The sequence below is a fragment of the Artemia sp. Qi Xiang Cuo genome, chromosome 10 (assembly GCF_049724085.1).
Source record: "Artemia sp. Qi Xiang Cuo chromosome 10, ASM4972408v1, whole genome shotgun sequence".
Lineage (NCBI taxonomy): Eukaryota > Metazoa > Arthropoda > Branchiopoda > Anostraca > Artemiidae > Artemia > Artemia sp. Qi Xiang Cuo.
Genome location: NC_142803.1, coordinates 18,688,065 through 18,709,587, shown reverse-complemented (window position 1 = coordinate 18,709,587; position 21,523 = coordinate 18,688,065). Strand labels below are relative to the sequence as shown.

General features: G+C 36.0%; 1 long non-coding RNA gene across 3 annotated transcripts in view; it reads right to left on the bottom strand.

Moving 5' to 3' along the window:
- Positions 1–21,479, bottom strand: part of LOC148947541 (uncharacterized) — a 41,940-nt gene extending 20,461 nt beyond the window's left edge. For 2 of the 3 annotated variants that reach the window (XR_016142292.1, XR_016142290.1), the window contains exons 1-2: positions 21,426–21,479; positions 9,085–9,273 (exon numbers count right to left, since the gene is read on the bottom strand). This is a non-coding gene — a long non-coding RNA (uncharacterized LOC148947541). Of the gene's footprint in view, positions 1–9,084; positions 9,274–20,473; positions 20,554–21,425 lie in introns of all 3 variants that reach the window. The other variant, XR_016142291.1, reaches the window with a different exon arrangement.
- Positions 21,480–21,523: the final 44 nt, after the last annotated feature.

The following is a 21,523-nucleotide window of genomic DNA, read 5'->3' as shown; positions in this document are numbered from 1 at the left end:
TTATAATGGGTGAGATAGGGAAAGACCATACTGGATAATTTAAACTGTGGTAATAACGCTTGAGCAATTTGCAAGGGTAGAAGATCATGTTTGTAGAAGATTAAATAAAAAAAAAACAAGTTTTTTTAACGAACAGAAATTATTCCGTATATGAAACAGGTGGCCCCCTCCTCAACGCCTCGCTCTTTACGCTAAAGTCTTTTATTGTTTAAAAAAATGAAGTTATGAGACAGTCAAACTTTAGCATAAAGAGCGAGGCGTTGAGGAGGGGACCGCCCCTTTGATATACGGAATAATTTCTGTTCGTTTTCAGTTTTAATGTCGCTCCTTACTTTCAGTTAAAAAAAAACTTGTTTTTTTTATTCAATTTCTGAACGTTTTTGAATTAATGCAGCTTTGATTTTGGCTCAACGTACATGAAGAATTAAAACTAAATTTTAATATTAATATTGATTTTTTTTGGCTAAATGGTTTTCCCGAAATTTTGTTCTGATGTAAATTACAAATTAAGATACCTGGCCAGATTCTATGTTCTTTTAAGTTTATTGCGTAAATTTGGTAGTTTGCCCCCCAAGTCAATACCTCGCTCTTTACGCTAAAGTTCAAATTTTATTTGAATCACAAATCTCTGAATAACAGAGGCCGTTCAATTAGAAGAGATTGCTATTTTGAAACTACTAAAATAAACTTTAGCGTAAAGAGCGAGATATTGACTAGGGGCCAACCCCCCTCATATACGTAATAATTTCTGTTAGTTAAGTTTTAATCTTGCTCCTTACTTTCAGTTGAAAAAACTTGTTTTTTTTTATTTAATTTCTGATCATTTTTTTTAAACAATGCTGGGAAATCCAGCACCCCTTCATAGAAAATTCCCTTTTCCCAAGAAAACATCCTCCATGGAAAGATCCTCCCCCGTAACCCCCTTCCTCCCTTCCTTCGACTATGCTGAACAAAATGGCTATCTCATAATTTTGATTGGGTGACTTCGGGAGAAAAATGATCATGGGAGGGGGCCAAGTTGCCCTCCAATTTGTTGGTCACTTAGAAAGGGAACTAGAACTTCTAATTTCCGTTATAATGAGCCCTCTCACGATATTCTAGGACTACTGGATCGATACGATCACCCCTTGGAAACAACAACAACAAATAAACACACATCCGTGATCTTTCTTTTGACAAAAAATACAAAATTCCACATTTTTGTAGATAGGAGCATGAAACTATTATAGTAGGGTTTTCTGACACGCTGAATCTGATGGTGTGATTTTCATTAAAGTTCTATGACTTTTAGGGGTTGCTTCCCCTTTTTTTCGAAAAAAAGGCAAATTTTTTCAGGCGTGTAACGTTTGATTGCAAACATTAAACTTGATTGCTAACATTAAACTTTAACATTAAGTTATATATTTGAAATCAGTCTAAAAATCTGATTCTTTTGATGTATCTATTGATATCAAAACTCCGTTTTATAGAGTTTCGGTTACTATTACGGGTACGGGTAGACAAGAAATAATCACCTACGGAACAAGTACTGACAAAACCACTTGGTCGGCTCAACCAATAAGTAAACATTAAGTGCAGAAATAAGTGGGAAAAGCTTTTTGTTCGCACCGAGAATGAAGAGCCAGAAATCATCTGCGGTAAACTTACTGGTATATTATATAAACTGTGCTATAGACGTACCAATATATTTTTGTATCTACAATTTGAAAGAAGATCTTATTTGCAAGTTGTAAAAGATCATATGGAGAAACAGGGTAGCACTTATGAGATCTGAAAAATATAATAAGCTTTGTGAGGTCTGCTTTTCATTTTTTACATACGAGCAGGACTATCTCCTTCTTATCCTCAACCTCCCCCCTCTTATCATTAAAAATTCTTGTCAGTGTCATCAACCTCTTGTCATTGTCATTAAAACCTCTTGTCATTGTCATCAGGATGCTAATTTGATCGGAAATTGAGAGTTTTAGTTCCTTCTTAAAATGAAAAGTGATTGGAGACCATTCGGCCCATGCCCTACTGCCTTCTTTAAGTCTTGTCCGTTTGTTACCCCTTAGGACATCTGATCGAAATTGAGGAATTAACAAACATTTTCAAATTACTCAATGGATAGTCCATTTGAACTATTTTTTTTATATTTTTCAATCAGGTTCACGAAAATATTTTGAGGGACTGCTCTTTCCTGAACTTGTATGCTCCATTAAACAAAAAAAAAAAAAAAATTAATGATTTTGTAGTTCGCACTTTCTAATGATACCAGTTTCTGTCAATGTGAGTACCTATTTGAGTAGCAAACGAAAATTAGTTTTCACTATAAAACTATATACTATGAAAACTATAAACTATATGCTATGAAAGTTCCTCATATCTTTTCGGTGTATGACTGTTGAGAGAACCTTATAAACTACTGTGTAATTTTCTGCAGCTCTTTTTCATGGAATCAGCATCATACTTAAACACAGCATCAATGATGCTTGAAAGCATCAGTGGTCCGTCACTTTGATATATCCCTGTTATCGGGATATGTTGAATGTAGGATAATTCGTCGATCTTTTTATTACTTTTGTCCCTCATTCTCCGGTTTTATTTGCAAGTATCTATCTATCCATTGGGCATTAATGAGGGGAGGGAGCAGGGAGAGCCTGTACCCCCTCTCTAGATTTTGAAAAAAGCTTTTTTTACGTATTTTCATTGAAAACACCTTTTTTGGTATTTCAATTGAAAGAATAAAAAAAAAATTGTAACTCTTTAGGAATGGAAATGTACATTTCTACCCCCCCCCCCCCAAAAAAAAGTTTTCATGAATTTACGCCACTGTATCAGTGATTCATCATAATTAAATACAACACCTGTTTAAAATACAGCATCATTTCCAATAGCTCCAGTACAGCGTTCTACATATATTGGAAAATACCTCAAAGTTTATTGGATTGATTCTGTAGGTAAATCTTAAATCTTAATCGTATGATATAAATATAAATCTTAGGTTAAGCAAATCTGCAAAATTATTTTCTCTTTTCTGAACTTCCCCCAGACCCTAGCTTTCACCACCCAGCTGAAAATTAGCGTTTCCAACAATCTTGTCAAAACTAAGATATACCTAAATAATTCAAGCTTGCACAGAAATAGATCAGTTTTTTTAGCATACTTTTGCCTTTACGGAAAAATCGGCTCCAGGTTTACCCCCCACCCCTTCAAGGGTTTTTAAAAATTACGCCACAGCTATTCGAAAATTTTCTTTAGCTTAGTCCATTTGCTTGAATCCTTATCAATTTTTACAAAGTTTTAAACAGCTGGACACCAAAATGTTATCGAATTTCCCATTTAAGGTCCGTCGTGTTAGTTAAATTACGTCAAGCTCAGGCCTTTAGGCTAAATAAATAAGCTCCGACGGAGTTCAGTGTGAATAACCAGTGAATATTTGTGATGAGCAGGGTTGCCACCCTGGCCTGGAAGAATTTACTAATTCTGAGAGGAAAAATTTACTAAATCGTATCTGTTTTTAATAAATGCTCAAATTTTTTTTTTGAGCGTGCGGCAGTAGCCGCACGCGCACCATCAAGAATCGATTTTTATTATAGGAGGATAATCAATAGGATGTCCACAATGTTTTTTCCTCTTTTATTCTTTTCTTCTTTTTTTCTCTTTTCCTCTTTTCTTTCGTTTTCATAGTATGATTGAAAATTCCGGAAACCTATAAGTTCAAGAATCCTTTTTTTTATTATTTGTATGTACTACTGGATAGGCTTCATATTCCAGATGCGGTTTATGCAAGACGCCAAACAATAGTATGGAATCTTAAGATTCTGGAAATCATGCTGGTGAAGCCCGGCTTTAAATTTATCAATGGTCTTCAGGTCATAAAATTCAGATATATTGAAAAAAAAAAAAAACAATCAGCGAAGAAAAAAAACTACAACTCATATTCACGAAGCAATTCAGCCGATGGAGTGCTTAGAATCTGAGACGTGTTTGAAAGTGACGGCTTTTGAAATTTGTTCCCTAGTTTCCGTTTTTAGGTTTGAAATCTAAACCCTTCAATTTTGCATTTTTAAGAAAAAATTGGCCACTTTTAAAACGCTAATTGGGCTGGTATTTAAATAAGAGATAAGGTGCTTACAAAGATTTCTGTTAAATTTTGAAGCAATGGATCTAGGATTTTTTTAACGGATTTTTTCTGGATTCTCTTTTGTTTGTATTCAAGGAAATCAAAAACCAATCGAATTTTGTCTCTTCAAAACGGAAATGATGTAATCGGCTACTGGTTTAGTTGTAAAAATATGTAAATTAAAAAGTGCACCTCAAATCAGACTAGGGCTGCCAAGAAAAAGAAAACTTATACAGCATACAATAATTAGTTTTAAAAAAATACCATTGTTTCAATATTCTTCATGTCAGGCAAATCATACAAATCGACAAGTAAGAAGTAAAATATGTAATCACAATTAAAAAAAAGTCGCCCTTAAAAGGCTTTAATCGTCCTTGGCCCCATCCGAATTTAAAGTACCCGCTAGTGTCGATTTCTGACTGAAGGGATCTACTTGTTTCTATTTCTTGGTAGCCTGAGTCAAATCGCTGGGGATCACCCAGTCATCTACTCCACTTGACGACCGGAGAACAAGTTGCTTCGTTTTCATTAGGGACGAAACACTCGAGACATTTAGCCTACTCCGGTTTTTAGTTTTGATGACCGACAAAATCAAGAACTGTCTCTCTGCTCCAGCACTTAAATGGGGCAAGCTGTAGAGAGTCAGAAAGATCTTGGGCAAGTATGGAAAAAGTTCATTTCTAGCAGCGTTTTTAATAAGGGACAATGCTAACTAACAAACGTAGCAGCTGTTATGAGAGTCTGGTAAAATTTTCTGAAAACAAATTAAGCCGGCATACCAGTCCTGATTTTAAATAGTTTGCCTTTCAAAGCGAGTATCAAGAAGAAGCGGAGAGAAAAGTAGAGATTTTTAAGCGCTAGGGTTGACGCGAAATCGAAAAATGAGAGCAATAGTAGCCATAATATCTAACAATAGAAATCAGATTTTGTAATGAATGGACCTTATTTTTCCCCTGAATTCATGGAAAATAACAAAAGTTTTGTTTACTGCAAATCATGAATTTTACTAGATTTCGGGAAATTTACTAAATCCTCTAAATTTACAAGATTTTTTTTACTAGATCTAGTAAAATCCTACTGACGGTGGCAACCCTGGTGGTGAGCCTAGGCCACAGTTCATATAATTATCCAGTAAGCTTATCGCAGATCATTTCTGGTCTTCGTTCTCGGTGCGAACAAAAAGCTCCTCCCACTTCTTTCTGCATTAGCGGGTTAGTCTGTTTCCGATTGTTTCCAACTAAGTACAGTATTCGAAATAGCGGATTTCCACTTGTTTCCGATTAGATTACAGTCTGACTTATCTACCCATGAAAAGATCTGATTCCGCTTATGTTTCTATCTGCAAAAACGTTCTCTGGAGCTCCTTGGTCCGGGTTTTTATAATGGGTGAGATAGGGAAAGATCACACTGGATAATTATATAAACTGTGGCCTAGGCTCAGTGATGAGTATCATTCCTTATGTAAAAGCCTTGTTCAAATTTCGATGCAGAAAATTCTTCATTTTCAGTCTAAGAAAATGTTTCTTCATACCACACATGGATCTCTGAAATCTATCAATCAAAGTGTGAGCTTCAGCTTAAGTTGTCGATAATAAAATAAAAGATGTCATAAGGAGACATGGGCGCCCATATGGGGGGGGGGGTGGGGGGTGCTTCTGGCCCCCCCTGGCTGAATGATGCTGCCTTATTTTTATATTTTTGTTCTGAGATTTCTATTATATAGCATTAAAAGTAGCAATTAGACGAAGTTTGCCCCCCCCTGGAATTCAGCTTATGGACGCCCATGTAAGGAGAGACAATAGCACGGGTCTTCACTTTGAACACTGGCGTTCGTAAATAATCGTTCTTCAAAGTCATTATAACAATGAGTTTTACAAACAATATAAAAAAAATTATACAATGGGGGGGGGGTATATTTTAATGATTATGTTGTTGAAAATGAGTTTTACGACCAGGGTTTTAGGATTTGAAAAATATGAAGTGAAAACATTGCATAGATCTAACAATATGAAATTTTAGTTTCCATATAAATTTAGGGGTTGCAGGGGTTCAAGCCGGGTGTTTAAACTTTTAGTTACTATGTATTCTACCATTTACGTTTCTATCTCTCCAACCATGAATAAGTAAAGAAAAAAAAATAGAAAGGGAGACAATGGAAAAACTAAATGTCTATTTTCTAGTTTCACCTCTGGGAGTGATTAGGAAAGGAAGGTTCGTTAGTTAGGATATCTTAATATTTGTTTGCTTATCAGCGGTTTGATTGCTAAACTTGGAAAGGAAAAATTCCTTGTTTTTATTAAATAAAAAAAAGTTTTTTAACTGAAAGTAAGGAGCGACACTAAAACTTAAAACGAACAGAAATTATTCCGTAAATGAGAGGGGTTGTCCCCTCCTCAACGCCTCACTCTTTACGCTAAAGTTCAAATTTTGTTCCAAATCTTTAAAAATGACCCTTTTATCATAAAGGCCGTTAATTAGAATAAATAGCTCTTATGAAAGTAGTAAAAAAAAAAGTTTGGCTTAAAGAGCGAGGTATTGACTAGGGGGCGAACCCAATCATATAGGTAATAATTTCTGTTCGTTTTAATTTTTGATGTTGCTCCCTACTTTCAGTTGAAAAACTTTTTTTTTATTTAATTACTGATCCTTTTTTAAATAATGCTGGGAAATAACCAAAAAAGAGAAAAATCTTATTGAAAAAAAAACAAAACAAAAAAACAAAAAAACAAACGAGACTGCGGCCAGAGGAGAAAAGACGAAAAATGTAAAACAACGCGTATATTTCGTCCGTATCCAAACAAGGCGTCTTCAGCACGAAAGAAACACAAGAAGAACAAGATAAAAAACCAAGCTAAAACTAAAAACCAACAAAAACCACCACAAAAAAAAAATATATATATATATATATATACAATTGGCTCAAACTGATCCACGTAGGGAAAAGATGCTATTATAGAGTTGCTTCAGTGAGAACACCAGAGTAACTGAGGAAAAATAAAAAAACTGGAAATTACTTTAATTATTCTATTGCGAAATAATCCTTTTGCTGGCTATTACAAAAGCAAATATTTTTGGTCTTTGTTGGTTTTTGGTCATGACTGGCCAGTTCGGCTTAAGATCTTTCATGCTGGGAAATCCGGTGCCCCCTTCATAGCAATGTCCCTTCCCCCATGGAGAGATCCTCCCACATAACCCCCGACCCCCCACTACTAGAAAAAAAACCTGAAAACGTTTTTATACTTCCCAATAACCAATACTAACCTATATGTAAACATTAGGTAAAGTTCATAACTTTCAGCCCTCCCCCAGGGGACTTTGGGGGATTAAGTTATCCTAAAACATATTGTTATTATATTTTCGACCATGCTGAAAAAAGTGGCTATTTCAAAATTTTGATCGGATGACTTTGGGAAAAATGAGAGTGGGAGGGGGCCTTGTTGCCCTCCATTTTTTTGGTCACTTAAAAAGGGCACTATAACTTTTAATTTCCGTTCGAATGAGCCCTCCCACGATATTCTAAGACCACTGGGTCGACCACCCCTGAAAAAAAACCCAAAAAAACAAACAAACACGCATCCCTGATCTTTCTTGTGGCAAAAATTGTAAAATTCCACATTATTGCAGATAGGAGCTTAAAACCTCTAAAGTAGGGTTCTCTGATACGTTGAATCCAATGGCGTCATTTTCATTGAGGTTATTTAACTTTTAGGGGGTGTTTCCCCCTTTTTTCGAAAATCAAGCAAATTTTCTCAGGCGCGTAACTTTTGATGGGTAGAACTAAACTTGATGAAACTTATATATTTGAAATCAGCATTAAAATCTGATTCGTTTGATGTATCTGTTGGTTATCAAAATTCTTTTTTTTAGAGTTTCGGTTACTATTGAGCCGGGTCAATCCTTACTTACAGTTCGTTACCACGAACTGTTTGAAAATTATCCGATCAATTTATTGCCACATTTGAACTGTAATATTAACCTTAAAACTGTATGGCAACGTCAAGGAGCTCAGTTTAGAGAGAAATACATTTTACTTACATTTTTTGACGAATTTACTATTCGAACAAATATGTGGAGGGGGGGGGGGTAAATATTGCAACAACAACTCGCTCTGTATTCGATCCATAATATCACTGACGTGCAAAAGGGATTGTTTTTTGCTTTTCTAAGCGGCTTTACGTAGCCGTTCCGAATGATAAATAAATAAAAAACATTGTTTTATTTATTTCAAATAAAAATTTTGTTTTATTTATTGTTTTAATAAATAAAAAACCACATTTATAAATTCCAATTCATCGTTTATTTTATTGTAATAAGTTTTTTATGAAAGTTAATGTAACACTTTAACAATTAGTTTCAAGATTTTCAACGTGGCAATGTTAACTTGGTAAAATTTAGTAACTTGACAATTTGTTGATTTAGGATCAAAGCATTACAAAATTAGCCAGAAAACCCCAAATTCATGCTTATCAAACTTTTTTTTTGCACAATACGAGTTCACCGGACCATTCATAATTTGCCAGCACATTTCTCTAAATCAACTTCGGTGAGTGTGCAACAAGCCTATCAATCTTTTGGGATGTTCCTACCTTGAACAGAGGAAGTCACAGGATAAATTGCAATCTCTATAGCGCTGCCTAAGCAAAAAGCCATGTGCATCAAATCTTGTATTCCTTTATCCCTCCCTCAACCTCTTAATTGGCAACCTCTGTGTGGTCTTAGAAACTACAAAGAGATTTTGGTCGATTATAATTAAAACGTGCGGTAACACTACAGATAGAGTAAAATTCACCCTTGTCCGTGGCTATTTTTGATACCTGACCCTAGTAAAACCCACAAGAAGTCCTATTAAAGTTTGGACGCAACCATTTTGTTCAAAATAATTGAAAGGCTCAATTAAAGTTTCACTCAACAAGGGTCACTCACGTCTTGGTTGATTTTGCAAAACAAGAATAACAATTAATTTTCTGGCATTGACTCACCTCTGCATCGTCGAAGGCCAAGTTCCGTGTATCTGCAACGTAATGACCTTCAAAATTGGAACGCCGCTCATGCTGAACAAAGCCTGCCAATTGTAATTTGTAAGGTTGGTCTAGCTAATTTTTTTTTCAGCTACCGTCTCATTTGCAAATAATAAGGGTCTTGAATCCTTTATATCCTGAGACGACAATCTGGAAAAATGTAACTATTTAAATAAGTAAAGAGCTAGAAAACTCATTAGAAAAATTTCTGTCTTAGATAAGAAAAAAATTTATCAAATAATCAAAAAAGAAACTTTCCAAAAAAGAAGTTTTCCAAAGAAAAGCAAAAAACCATATTAAACTCAATACCAGCAGAAAAGACCTACAATAATTTAAATTGACAACGACCAGAAATCACTATTAAAGAATAAATGAAACCCAAAAGAAACAGATATTGAAATAAACAGTTAAATTAAACAAGGACTACCAATTCATCTACTTAGGTAGATGAATAAATAAATCTCAAAATGAGTAAACTTTGAATTGAAGGTTCACTTTAAAACGTATGAAATTACTACAAACAAGAGTTAACTACTGCTCCCTTCCCCATCCCCTAAACGTAAAAGTTTCAAAGTGTCATTTTCATCATTTGCAAATGTTGCGTCATTGTAGAAGTTTCAAATCGTCATTTCCATCATTTGCAAATATTGCGTCATTGTAAAAGTTTCAAAGCGTCATTTGCATCCTTTGCAAATGCTGCGTCATTGCGTCAAATGTTGCGTCAGTTGCGTCATTTGCATTTTATTAAAAACAATATGTATTGAACAGTGTGACTTAGTTTTTCAGGACATCGATTAGTTTTTTTCAGAGCCGAATCAAAGTGAAGATTTTGACCAAAGTGGGGTACCCCTATCCGTAGCACCCCCCCCCCTCACCCCAGCTGCTGTGCCCGGAGCAGCTGACCCGGTTGCCCCCCTTTGAATGGCTCTGTCTAAAGTTGAAATAGAAAGAACAGTATTTTTCCTTTTAATTAAAATATATCAGTATGCAGCCTATTATCGATTGACTATTTCTCCATAGCAACTAAATACTATGGGAAACTTGGGACATTTGCAACGAAAAATATAGTCTCACAGACTCAAAAAGTGCACTATTATAACCAAGATTTTTCTTCTTTTTGGTTTTGGGTTTCATTTACCCAAAAGGTTTGACCTTTTTAAAGGTTTCAGACCTTTCTGATAGGCTGAACAAAATGATTTTATCAAAACTTTGATTGGAAGTGTTTGGGAAATGATAGGCGTGAGGGGGGGGGGGCATTTGCCCTTTAATCACTTTCGACTGATAAAAAAGGCACTAGTCCTCTCAATTTCCAATGAAATGGCCCTTTTTGAAGCTTCTACGACAAAACTTTCTATAAAAACCTTATATACCCCAAGGGAATAACTTACGACCCTTGTCCTGAAGGCTATGGAGGGAGGGTTGTCATCCTCAAAGACATAATTTCCAGACCTTTCAACTCCGTTGAACAAAATGGCCATATCAAAATGTTGATCGGAAATATTTGGGGAATTGATGGGCGGGGGGGGGATTCTCCCTCCGACTACTGTCGACTATTAAAAACGCCAAAAGCCATCTCAATTTCCAATAGAAAGAGCCCTTTTTGAAGTTTTTACGACAACACTTTCTATACAAAAATTATAATCCCCCAGGGCATAACTTACAACCTTAGCCCCATGGGCTGTAAGGGGGTTGTCATACTCAAAAACATAATTTCTTAACCCTTCAACTACGTTCAACAAAATGGCTATATCAAAATATTGATTGGAAGTGTTTGGGGAAATTATGGACAAGCGTGGGGGGCATTTGCCCTCCGATTGCCTTTGAGTTTTAATATGGGCACTAGCCCTCTCAATTCCCAATTGAATGAGTCCTTTTTGAAGTTTCTACGACAACGCTGGCAAAGACCTAATTTCCATAACTTTCAAATGTGAGAAAAGTTAGTTGTCCTCCAGTCAGTTTCGACTACCCTATTAAAAACGGCACTAGCCATTTCAATTTTGAATTGAATGAGTTCTTTTTGAAGTTTGTATGACAGCATTTTCTATAAAGAAAACCTTATATGCCCCCAGGGCATAACTTAGAACCATTGCCTTGAAGGCTACGGGGAGGGGGGGGGGTGGTCATCCTCAAAGACCAAATTTCCAGAGCTTTTGAATACGTTGAAAAAAATGGCTATCTCAAAATTTTGATTGGATGTGTTTGGGGAAATGATGGGCTTGAGCGAGGGAGAGGGGTTAGTCACCCTCCAATCACTTTCGACTATTAAAAAGGCCACTAGCCCTTTCAATTCCCAATCAAATGATCCCTTTTTGAAGTTTCTAAAAAAAAACACTTTCTATAAAAAACCTTATATGACCGCAGGGCATAACTTACAACCCTTGCCCTGAGGGGTTTGTCATCCTCAAAGACATAATTTCCAGAACTTTCAACTACATTGATAAAATACCTATCTCAAAATTTTAACTGGATGTGTTTAGGGAAATGGTGGGCATGAGAGGGGGATTAGTTGCTCTCTAATCACTTTCGACTATTAAAAAGGGTACTAGCCCTTTCAATTTCCAATCAAATGAGCTTTATTTTGAAGTTTCTACGACAACGCTTTTTATAAAAACCTTATATCAACCAGGGCATAACTTCATAACTTACAACCCTTGCCCTGAGGGCTGTGGGGGGGGGGTTATCATCCTCAAAGACCTAATTTCCAGAACTTTTAACTACGTTGAACAAAATGGATACCTCAAAATTTTGATTACATATGTTTTGGGAAATGGTGGGCGTAAGAGGGGCAATCACTATTGACTATTAAAAAGGGCAATAGCCCTTTCAGTTTGCAATCGAATGAGCCCTTTTTTAAGTTTCTATAACAACGCTATCTATAAAAATCTTATATGCCCCCAGGACATAACTAACAACCCTCGCCCTGAGGGCTGTAGGGTGAGTGTCATCCTCAAAGACATAATTTCCAGAACTTTCAACTATGTTGAACAAAAATGGCTATCTCAAAGTTTATATGGATGTGTTTGGGGAAATGACGGATTTGAGAGGGGGTTAGTTGCCCTCCAATCACTTTCATGTATTAAAAAGACCAACAGCTCTTTGAATTTTCAATCGAATGAGCCCTTTTTGAAGTTTCTATGAAAACAAAACCTTACATGCCCCCAGGGCATAACTTACAACCCGTACCCTCAAGGGCTTAGGGGGGGGGGTATCATCCTCAAAGACCTAATTTCCAGAATTTTCAACTACGTTGAACAAAATGGATATCTCAAAAGTTTGATTGAATGTGTTCTGTGAAATGGTGGGCGTGAGAGGGGGGTTAATTGTCCTCCAATCTCTTTCGACTATTAAAAAGGGCATTAGCCCTTTAAATTTCCAGTCAAATGAGCTTTTTTTGAAGTTTCTACGACAACACTATCTATAAAAAACGTATATACCCCCGGGGCATAACTTACAACCCCTGCCCTGAGGGGGTTATCATCCTCAAAGACCTAATTTCCAAAACCTTCAACTATGTTGAACAAAATAGATATTTAAAAATTTTGATTGGATGTGTTTGGGGAAATGGTGGACGTGAGAGGGGGTTTAGTTGCCCTCTAATCACTTTCGACTATTAAAAAGGGCACTAGCCCTTTGAATTTCTAATCAAATGAGCCCTTTTCAAGTTTCTATGACAAAGCTTTCAATAAAAACCTTATATGCCCCCAGGGCATAACTTACAACCCTTGCCCTGAAGACTGTTGGGGGTGTGTCCTGCTCAAAAATATAATTTCTAGACCTTTCAAGTGTGTTGAACAAAATTGCTATCTCAAAATTTTGACTGGATGTGTTTTGGGAAATGGTGGGCATGGAAGCGGGGTTAGTTTCACTCCAATCACTTTCGACTATTAAAAGGGCATTAGCCATTTCAATTTCCAATCGAATGACTTACAACCCTTGTCCTGAGGGGTTTGGGGGGTTTGTCATCTTCAAAGACGTAATTTCCAGTACTTTCAGCTACGTCGAACAAAATTTTGATTGGATGTGTGATGAGAAAAGGTGGGCGTGAGAGAGGGGTTAGTTGCCCTCCAATCACTTTCGACTATTCAAAAAAGCACTAGGCCTTTTAATTTCCAAATCGAATAAGCTCTTTTTGAAGTTTCTAAGACAAAGCTTTCTATAAAAACACTTATATGCCCCCAGGGCATAACCTACAACCCTTGCCCTGAGGGCTGTGGGGGGAGTGTCATCCTCCAAAACATAATTTCTAGCTGGAAATCAACTTTGCTGAACAAGATGGCTATCTAAAAATTTTGATTTGATGTGTTTGGGGAAATGGTGGGCGTGGAAGGGGTGTTAATCGCCTTTCGTTTACTTTCGACTATTACAAAGGGCATAAGCCCGTCCCATGTCCAATCGAATAAGCCCTTTTCGAAGTTTCTATGACAACTCCTTTGATACGAAGTGCCCTGGGCAAAACCAGAAAAAATAAATAAACAATACACTGTCCCAACATTGTTCTTTACTTAGGCAGCACTGTTGTGCTGCCTATGATGATAGCTACAAATAATGTAATCTCATATTTACTAATTAACAATTTAAGAAAGGGCCTAGGTAGCCAAATCTTAATAAGGTAACTACACAAAGTAGGCCTGTCAATTCTATCAAATGCTTCTCAATGTCAAGGAAAGCAACATAAAGCTTACCTTTTCCCTGCAATATTTACCAATAAGTGCTTGAAGTATAAAAACATGGTCTGTTGTTGAATAGCCCCTCCAATATCCACCTTGCGTCTCGCTATTAAAATTATCCTTGTCTAACCAGCACCCTAATCTAACATCAAAAATCTTTTCCAAGAATTTACTAATAGTTGGTACTAGACTAATTGGTTGATAATTACTATGCATCATGTGGTCACTCTTTTTAAAAAACAGCTTTAAATTTGAAATATTCTATTCCATGCTGCTGGCCATCTACACGAAACCAAGACTGTAAATTGGTCAGCTGCTTGGTGTCTTACCCTTCTCTCTGAAAAACTTTATTTTGTCAATTTTTTTTTAGATAAATAAAATCAGTAAAACTCTACTTTGGCTACTTTTTGCTATCTCGGAAAGGCGTTAGGTTAGGAAAATGAAACTTTCAGGTATAGGTCTACAGAATGGGTGCCCATAAACACGGGGGGCAGGGGGTGCCAGCCCCCCTGTCTGAATGATGCTGCCTTATATTTTTATTTCGAGATTTCTATTATAGAACTACACCCTGGTCATACTGATAAGGGAAGATTGGCAGCAACAGGGGCAAAAATAGCAGCAGAAGTGCACTACTGGTGCAATCATTGTTGACCACAAACATTTACGTTTTGATCATTCTTTCTCAAATCCGAGCACTAATTTGCATCAGATCTGGAACTATACATGAGATGGAAACTTCGCAAGTTGCAGGCTGGACACTGGTCTTTTTTGTTATTCATCAATGAAAGAAAACTTTCCAAAAAATAAGTTTTTCAAAGAAAAGTAAAGGCCATTTTAAACTTAAGCTAAGTAAATACAAATACCTGTTAAAATTCAAATTCAAAACGACCAAAAATTACTATTAAAGAAAAAATGAAACCCAAAACGAACAGAAATTAAATAAACAATCATAGCAAAAGACATACAACAATTAATAGTATAAATGAATAAATAGATCTTAAAGCAAGTAATGCTTACATTGAATATGAAAATCAAGCCTAAAACGAAAAAGAATATATTGCTACTGAAGTATAAATGAAACTTAAAACAACAGAAATTAAATAAACAATCCATGCAAACAAACACACAATAGATATTAAAGTAAATGAATAAATAAATCTTAAAACAAGTGAAACTTAAATTGAATATGAAAATCAAGCTTTAAACAAAAGAAATATTTTGCTATTGAAGCATAAATTAAAGTTAAAACGAACAGAAATTAAATAAATAATGCAAACAAAAATACAATAGATATTAATGTAAATTAATAAATAAATCTTAAAACAAGTAAAACATAAATTGAATATGCAAATCAAGCTTGAAACAAACAAAATCACTACAAACAACAGTTTGGGTTCGCCTCCTTCTCTCATTGTAAAAGTCTAAAATCTACTGTGTCATTGGTGCTTTACTGAAAACCAAATTTATTACAAATATTCTCTTTAATACTTAATATTGAAAATAAACATTAAAATTTTGAACTGATGAGTTTTCAGCAATTAATAACATTATACTTCAAATATTCAGTTTAATTTATTAGTTCTTTCTAAAGTTGTTCAAGACAAATATAGTTTCACTACAAACAAGAGTTTGGATTCTGCCCTTTTCCCTAACTGTCAATAAAAACCAAAAGCCTACTGGGTCATTAGTGCTTAACTGAAAACAAATTATATTACAAATATTTTCTTTTCCAGTTCTTATAGCATTGAAAATAAAAATAAAATTACAGTGAAATAAATTCTGATGGATCTTTCAACAATCAATATCATTATTCATCAAATATTCAATTTGATGTTGTTTATACTTTCCAAGACTGCTAAAGATGCATATAGTTTTCAGCAAAGCACCAATGATATAGGTTTTAGACTTTTAGTAGTAGGTTTTAGCAGATAGTTAGGATTGGCTGAATACAATCTTAGAGCCAAGCCTATTTAAATATAATTTTTCTTTTTCACAACACATGTCAGTGATTGAATCTGTTCCTGATAGAGATACTACAATTTTAAGATCCTTTGTTCAAGGTTTGGCAGTAGCCTATTTTCCTAGATTGGGCTCAAGCTAAAAATTTACAATTGCAATTAGACCTTTACTGTTAACAGTCTGTGCATTTAAAAAAATTACCATTGTGCATGGGTGAAATAATCAAACTAATGAAAAACTTATTAAGAAAATTTAGACAGATTTAGAAGAGAAAAATTTACTTTCCAGGGGTATAATAAATATAATTATTGAGATGGTGATTAGGGAGACCTGCATTTGTAGTTTCCATTTCATTCATTTCTGTTGATGTCTGAAATATGTCCAAGTCCTGTAATTAAACACCTCCTATTATTTTCCTAGTTATTATGCTTCCAGTCGTTTTATGACAAATAAGGAAACGCATTAATTACCATTGATGTTAAATTCATAATTTTACAGTTAGGAACTTGAGAATTTTTAGAACCTACCATTTCAAGCAACACAGTTATGTCACAATATCAAAACCTCAGTAATTATAAACACCTGACCATGGCAAGGGCTCAAGAAATATTCATTCTTAGCTATACCAAGGTGTCTTGAAATAGAGAGGTTCTTAAATCTCAAGTTCCTACCTGGAATTTAATCTGGTGTCTATTTGAAAGACAATTGTCTATTCAATGGAGGTGCTACAACTACAAGAACTAGTGCTGAACAAAATCTCACCCTGGAATGTCAAGGAATTCTTGCAAACTATTTGTGTGTGAACTTGTTTGTTTAATTTTGAAAACTGCACCTGATTTCTAAGCAGAAAAATTGAGATCCTTAACCACACAAGTACTGAAAAGCTCTAACATTATGGTTGACACAATAAAGAATTGGCCCAAATTAATTCAAAGTCAGCAGAATGCCACCACCTTGGTCAGCAGCAGCATTCAATGCATGTGCCAGTGCAGCAACAGGGTCTATGTACAACATTGGAAGTGCTGATTAGACCAGGTAAGCCTCCTTCCCCTAAAGTTCAGCTTATGGGTGCCCATGGTCTACAGACTAAAGTATGTCCTGGGAAGGTATTTTTAAGTACCTCTAAGTATTTTTAAGTATAATTAGATAAAATAAAGTATCCTCTAGATAAAGTACCAAAAAGAACTAAATGATCTGGATTTTCAAAGATTTGCAGGGCCAAACCAGATTATGGAAAAATTTTAGACAAGCTACTTTTTCCTATCTTTGAAAGGGGTTAGGTTAGGAAAATTAAACTTTCAGGGACATATTTACAGACTAAATTGTTTCCCAAGGAGGTTTTTTGAAGTACTTACCTCCACTCCTTCTCTCTCTAGGGGGCAATGACCTTTGATGATCTTTAAAAAAATATTTGTGTTATGAAAGTGAAAACTTACAAAACAGATCTTTTACTTAAATAAAGTAGGGGTAAGTGGTACATAGTGAGCCACTAAGCTTAACTGCCATCTACTGAGTTGAAAAAGGATGCCCAAGCCATGTGACATAGTTTACAGGATGGCCGACGTTTTTGTTCACTTTTGAAGGTATGTTTCTATCTTCATTTTCCGCCGGCTCTCTTTAACCTTTTTGTTATACCCTAGGAAAAATATTTCTTGTATGCACTTCTTCATCTTTCTCTGCTATGGTTTATCCTAGAAGGTTGTTTTTTTACCTTGTTTGAATCCTTATTTATTAGAGAGCATAAGCAGTGCCATCTTTTACCTATTCTTACAACCAGCTTCAGGCAGTTTCACTTTTAAAGAACAGATGGCCTGTGGTGCATACTGAGCCACTCAGAAGCAGTACATGCTGGATCAGTGGCTCACTATGTACCATAGGGTTTTTTGCTCAGGTTTCTTCTAAAAACTGATTTGCTAATCAAAGTACTTTTGTTCTAGGAACTGATCTACAAACCAGAAAGAAGTCTCAAAAGGCCAAGAGTCCCAAGGGGCCAGATAGAACAGTACAGACAGGTTGCAGCGGAACAGCAGGCTGAATCTGAAGAGAATACTAGACTAGCTTTAAATAAGGTCTGTGAAGGTCTCAGTGTCCGAAAGGCTGGAAGTATGTTTAGCATTCATAGAGCAACGCTTCAGCATCAATACATATACAAGAATTTCAGTGATGACCAGAAGGTCTCAGCCAGTCTCGCCAGAAAGCATGGATTTGTCACCGTGTTTTCTCCCAATGAAGAAGCTGCTTTGGTCACTTACTTAATCACTGCTTTGAACATGTGTTACAGGCTTACTGAAATAGAGGCCAGGAAACTGGCGTATCAGTTTGCATTAGCAAATAAGAGAAAAATGCCTCAGGCATGGCTTGACCACGAAAAAGCGGGTAAAGAATGGATGTATGGTTGCAAATCTTGGAATCCTACTTTATCACTGGGGAAACCAGAAGCAACCAGCTTCAATCCTCACAATGTGATGCAGTTTTTCAACAACCTGTGCACTGTGCTTGAAAAAAACTGCATTGATGCAGCTGATATTTACAACATGGATGAAATAGGTGTGACAAAAGTTCACAAGCACCAATAAGTCCTTGCCAAGAAAGGAAGAAAAATAGTAGGTAAAGTTACTTCAGCAGAAAGAGGAACTCTAGTGACAGTGATTGGAACAGTTGCTGCAACTGGAAATTTCTTGCCTCCGTACTTGATCTTTCCCAGAAAGACATTTCAGCCACATATGCTGAATTGAAGCCCTGCTGGATCGGCAGGAGGAGCAAACCCATCTGGATGGGTATCCCAAGAACTGTTTTGCAACTACTTGCAACATTTCGGCAAACATTCACATGCTTCAACTAAGCAGAAAAAGCTGCTTGTACTAGACAATCACAAATCCCATATCTCAGTAAATGCACTGGAATTTGCCAAGAAGCATGGCGTAGTCCTACTGACTATTCCCCCACACTGAAGCCACAGGCTACAACCCCTTGATGTCAGTGTCTATTTCTCATTCAAGGCCCAGTATAACCGGACAATGGATAATTGGATGTTGAGCAACCCGGGAAAAGCCATCTTGATCTATGGTATTGCTTGACTAGTTGGTTCAGCCTTTCCACTTGCATTTACCCCTTCAAACATCCAGAGTGGGTTTGCTAGATCAGGCATTTGGCCTTACAACCCAGGCCTATTTACAGAACAAGATTTCCTGTGCTCATATGTCACAGACAGACCCAAAAGTGAGGAGAACAGATCAAGCAGTACCACAAATCATGACACAGAAGCTGTGGACTCTTGCCCAAAGGCTAACACCACAGGTGCAAGTACCAGCCCTCCACTTGGAAGACCAAGTATGACCAACAATATAAGACAGGCACACATACCATCATCTTCCATTGCATTCATTCCAGAACAGGTGAGGCCTTTTGCTAAAGCTGCTCCTTGGAAGCAGTCTCTCCGAGGTAGGAAGCAAGGCTCGTCCAAAATCTTGACTGATATACCTGTAAAGTAACAAATCAAAGCAGAGGAAGTAGCAACAGCAAGCAGAAAGGGGAAAGCTGCAAAGCCAAAGCCAAGGGGAGTGGAAAAGAAAGCAGCAAAGCAGGTTTTACAGTTTGACAAGGACAATGATGGAAGCCTTTCACTCCATGATGACAGTGATGATTCATCGCTTCACATTGGACAGGAGGAAGAAGATGAGCTATGTCCAGAGGATAGACTGTTTGACACAATTATAATTGGCAATTTTGTGAAAATTTTTTATGAAGGCAAATATTTCCCTGGAGTGGTTCAGGTAAAGAATAAAGACTCTGCCCAAGTTAGTGTCCAAAGCATGGCAGGAGTGAATAGGTGGAAGTGGCCTGAAAAAGAAGATGCCAGTGTGTATCCCCACTTAACATTAACATTATAAACCTTAACACTTTAACATTATAAACAAATGACTGTCATCTGTTTCATTTTTTAGAAGTTTTGTTTACCTTTGTACCATTTTAACACAATAAACAAATGATTTTTTATTTGAAAGTCTTCAATCAGCCCAGTATGTACCATAGGATGGCTCACTATGCACCACCCTGGTCCATACTGGGCCAGGTGGTACATAGTGATCCACTGAGATTTTTCCCTAGATTGAGCCAGTATTAAAATCTGCCAAAACTATCAGAAAAACTACTTGTTATGTGCTATGTTATGATGCAAGAGAAGTAACAAAATACCCAACAGGCAGCAAGAAAATCCACTTTTCCAAAATCCAGCTCAGTATAGACCACTCTCCCCTACAAAAAAAAACTGTTTTCAACTTCAGAATATTGCTTAATCCCAATTAATGAGGTTTTGAAGATCTACAAATGCATTTCCTAAATTTGGACAAAACCCATTGATACAATTCTACACAATGATACTATGCTTACAATTCTACTCAAATAACAGGAATTGCATTTTCAGAACTAAAATCAGAGAAAAAGAAACTGATAACTCAAAATTAAGGTAAAATATTTTTGTCAAAATTTCAATAGGTCCCAGGAAAAGAAGGCAAATTTCTAAGACTCAGAAATCAAAAGAGCTTTAAGATAGTAGCATGGCAATACCTTCCTAGAGTACATTTTTGGCACTGGATTCATTACTGAAAGTTTATTTTCCTAACATAACCCCTTTGCAAGATAGAAAAATGTAGCCAAAATAGAATTGGTATTTGTTTAGCCTTGGGACACCTCATAAGGAGACATGTTAAGAAAACAATTCTTACTTTAAAATATGTATAATGATCCTAGTTCTTATATTATCCAAGGGTAGAGCCTTTATCATCAAGTCTTTCCTCTAAAAATCCTGAAAAGAGAAAAAGTTTCCAAATATCACCATGTTTTTAATTCAATGCTTAAGTCTTTTGAAATTGCCGCTGTAAACTGCTGCCAAATAAGTTGTTTTATAGGTAGTGTTTAGCACGTGTGTCAAAAAACGTGTTTAAAGAAAAAGTAGTGGTAGCCTATATTGAGATTATAGAAAAAATTAAAAATATTTCACCACTGCTATTAATATTTTGTATTTACGCCACTGCTATTCGCCATTCGCCCTTCAAAATTCCGTGCATCTTTTGTAACCTAACCTAACCTAACCTAACAGAACCTAACCTGCCTAAACTGCTAACCTAAACTAAACTGCTCTTTAAAAAAAAAATAAAAAGGCCGGCATGAACGCTATCTATAAAAGAACTTAGGTATTTATAACATGTCTCCTTATGAGGTGTCCCAAGGCTAAACAAATACCAGAAAATATAGGCTTACCTAGTCTAAACGGATTCTTATTTGAACCAGGCTAGCCTATGGCTCTAATAAATAAGAAAGTCGCTAGATCAATTATATTTGAAAGTATTTCAATGTTTTGGTCTGTTTTAATAATCTTATTTGATGGTACTGCTTGGACATAAGATTCTTTGGTTTTGCTAAAATGACAACAAAAATATCATTGTTAATCAGTAAAAAAATAATCACTTAGCCTAGACCATTTCTAACTAAAACTGTCCAATCATTAGAGACTGTAATCTTTAGAGAAAGCCTTCAAAATAGAAACTGATTAAACTGTTTTAGCTGAAGTATCCTACTAAGGGATTTTCCTTATGGACTATGGAAATTCCAACAATTTTTATCATAGTTCTCCTCTCTATTAGATGGACTTTTAAATCAATGATGCACAGTAGAGACCTTTCTATTTGGATTCTTGTAAATAATTTACTCAACATGCATGTCGGTATTTTGAAATTTTCGCTAAGTACACAGCGCTACGAAAAGGAGGTAGTCAG